A 3611-nucleotide genomic window follows, 5' to 3' on the forward strand; every position below is an offset into this window, starting at 1 on the left:
TGAAAAAAAATGCTTGTTTTGGTAATCAAATCTGACCATTTGCTTCTGCAAAGTCTCAGCAACTTCCGGATAGCGACTTCAAATCACCTGTGCAAGCCATTTCAACTTATTAAACTGACCTAAAACACAAAGTTGAAACATAATAGTTGCAACTTACCACTTTTTTTACAGTGGAAATTTTCATTATTGAAAAAAATGTTATGGGTTCATTTCTGGGTCGACCTAAACACATTCTTGACAGGTTTATTTCCGGATTCCCACATGCACACACCGGTTTGGATCACCGGTCTGGCCATGTCTGGCATCTGGCATTTTCTTGTAGCAGTAATTGTCCAGAGCTTTGGCTCCTCCCACATTTAGACCCGACATTCATGCATTCCATTATCAGTGAAAGCTCCTGCTGCTATTGAACCTGTGCCTGGCCTGCTCACTCTCTCCCTCACACACTCACACACATTTATAATTCAAATCAGGGGCTCTTTAAATGCTCCCCAAGTGCATTTATCCCTCTCAGAAGGACGCCACAATAGCTCACAGCACCTAAATGACACATAACATCGTCCTGTTCTGGTGATTAATTGTCTCTTTAAACACTTTGAAGGTGTAGTATGCAGAATTGACACCTAATGGTTGACCTAGGTATTGCAGTCCAAATTCAAAATATGGAAAAATATGTTAGTTTTTTTACCCGGCTGCAAATCTACGCAAACGCAGGTTGCCAGATTGACAATAAAAACAGAAGCCTGATGATCAAGCCTTATGCTGTGACATGGCACATGCGAAAAAATCGTAAATAGATGCGTGAACGTTTGAATTTACTCACTTTATTCGTGTGCCAAATTCCCTTCACAATAGACACAGATTCGCATCATGGGAAGGGCTTCTGTCTGCCCGGTGACTCTAGCTTTATTGCTAAATGACTTACATGGATTTTATTGTATTTATTTTATTTTGTCATTGTCCTTAATTTAATGTCCTTTACTGCACTTCACTTATATATTTCTCTCTCTCTATATATATTTCCATTTCCATTTATTTATTCATTTTGAGTTACCCCTTGAGATGTACCATCTCATTTTCAAAGAGGTCCCACAAATTAAGAGAAAACATTAAGGTTTTTCATATATACCCAGCTTTAACTCTTATGCTGTGTTCACACCAGACGCGGAACGCACAAATAAATCGAGCCATTTGCATGTAAATACATGCGTGAACATTTTAAGTTTACTTGCTTTATTCGCACGTCAAATTCACTTCACAATAGACGCAGATTTGCATAATGGGCAGGGCTTCTGTCTGCTCAGTGACTCTAGCTTTGTTGCTAAATGGCTAACATGGATTTATGGAGGTTGTAGCTGTGCTTTCTGTGCTTTAATGAGGCTGATAAACAGCATAGATTCATTCGGCGCCATGCCTCAGTCCACTAGATCCTTTCAGAGGTGCACCCAGCTCTGTGAGTTCATCAACTCCTCCAGAAACTATGCCTAGATGATGGAAGCTTTTAGCGGTGCTTCAGACTGAGCCGAGCCCGATTTGATGAGCTGTTGTTCAGTGTCAACAGGAGGATTTCCCCTCGGGATACCAACAACAGGTGCTATGTCATGATCACACCCATACGAGAGCAAGCTCATGAAGGGTTAATGTGGCACAAATGTCGGCTGAAGTTCAGATTTTCCAACGAGCGGTTTGCGAGATCCACGCAAATGCTCAACTTATGCTGCTTCATTTCAGCGAATTACGTCATTCGCATCACCTCATTCGCGCGAATCACGTCGCAGGATGTCTATTCACGTCTTTGCATTGACTTCACATGTAAATCACTCACGCTTGACACTTCATCAGCATCTGGTGTGAACGCAGCATTACACACTGATGGACAGATAATGTTTCATGTTTTATAATATTTATATTATTTGCTTTTATCATTTGCCACCTCATGTGTATTTTTATAACCCTGACTCTATATCTCATTTCAGTCTGCTACTGTCCTCCGGAGGCCACGTGTTTGGCTGTGCCTACATACATTAAGGCAGCCTTCATGACTGAAATGGAATGCTTTCCATCGAGGCAACCTGGGTGCTGAAATATAATTGAGTAAACTGGCTGTGGGTGGGTTATAGAGACCAAAACAAAGACACATTCCAACACGAAACACATTTTCAAAGAATAACATAATAATAATAATTCCTTACTGGAAATTTTCTGGAAAGCGCTTTACACGTTGGGGGGAATCTCCTCATCCACCATCAGTGTGCAGCATCCACCTGGATGACGCGACGGCAGCCATATTGCACCAGACTGCACCAGCTGATTGATTGAGAGGAGACAGAGTGATGAAGCCAATTATGAAATGATATGAGCATGGTTAGGAGGCCATGGTGGACAGAGGCCAGTGGGCAACTTTGGCCAGGATGCCGGGGTTAAACCCCTACTCATTTTCGAAGGAGAGTTGGGACCTCGGTTTAACGACGTCGCTCGCTGAGCAGTATAGAGTCCCCATCAATATACTGGGGCGTTAGGACCCACACAGACCACAGGTTGAGCGCCCTCCTGCTGGCCTCAGTAACACCACTTCCGGCAGCAACCTAGCTTTCCTATGTGGTCTCCCACATGACCGGACGCATCCCTGCTTAGCTTCAGTGGGTGACCATGTGAGAGTTGCAGAGAGATAATCAGGTATGCATATTTCTTCAATATGTTAAACATATTATGGAATTGTTATGCTTTAGAAGAGTCACAGCATCTTTAACACAATGTTCACAGATTTTACTAGTCACGTTAGCAGCAAGCTAGTCAATTTTCAGACGGGACGGCCAGTTTGATCTGCACTTATCAGCACAACAAAAACACAACCAACACAGCATGCAGATGCAGTTTGCTGACAGCGACGGCTCAGTCATGCATGATTGGCGTGTACCCTTGGATGTTTGTGTTTAGAAACACACAGATACACACACAGACACACAGCCCCCTTCTGTCCCCCTCCAAAAATGCCTCAGCTGGTGACGAGCTTTCCGGTTCAGCACACACACCAACATCTGATGAGTCAAACTTCCCCATTTCAGACTAATCACTTGACTGCACTAATTGCAAATGCAAATATGCAAATTCATATTAATTAATTACTCTGTTAATTAGTTCTCTGGTCTTTTTGGGCAATAAATCATTGTGCTGGGAAAGGAAAGGGGGCAGGCCCATCCCGCATTAAAAATTTAGCATGCACACTCAGAGGAAGGACTGGGCGAAAGAACCTGTGACATTATAAAAGAGCAAGAATGCAACAACACAAAAGCGATTTCTAGGCCAGACATGCGCTCCCCTGACAGACTCCCGCTCCCCTGACAGACCTGCTTTATACCCTGCAGACTCGCAGTGGAGGACTGGCCCCTTCTCATGTGGAACATTCGGCTGACAAGAGCTGTCTGCCAGTGATTTCATTAACACATTATCAGCTTTTAAGGACTGTGCGATGCCAGGAACAGGCAGCAAATGAAGGCACGGATGTTCACACGTCGAGTGGCATGAAACACACAAGTATTAAGATCAGTAGCTCTGCTAAAGATGGTCTTTTGAGAGTTGTATATGCGTCTTTTGATTGGTCTGATAAAGCT

The sequence above is a fragment of the Danio aesculapii genome, chromosome 24, assembly GCF_903798145.1.
Source record: "Danio aesculapii chromosome 24, fDanAes4.1, whole genome shotgun sequence".
Lineage (NCBI taxonomy): Eukaryota > Metazoa > Chordata > Actinopteri > Cypriniformes > Danionidae > Danio > Danio aesculapii.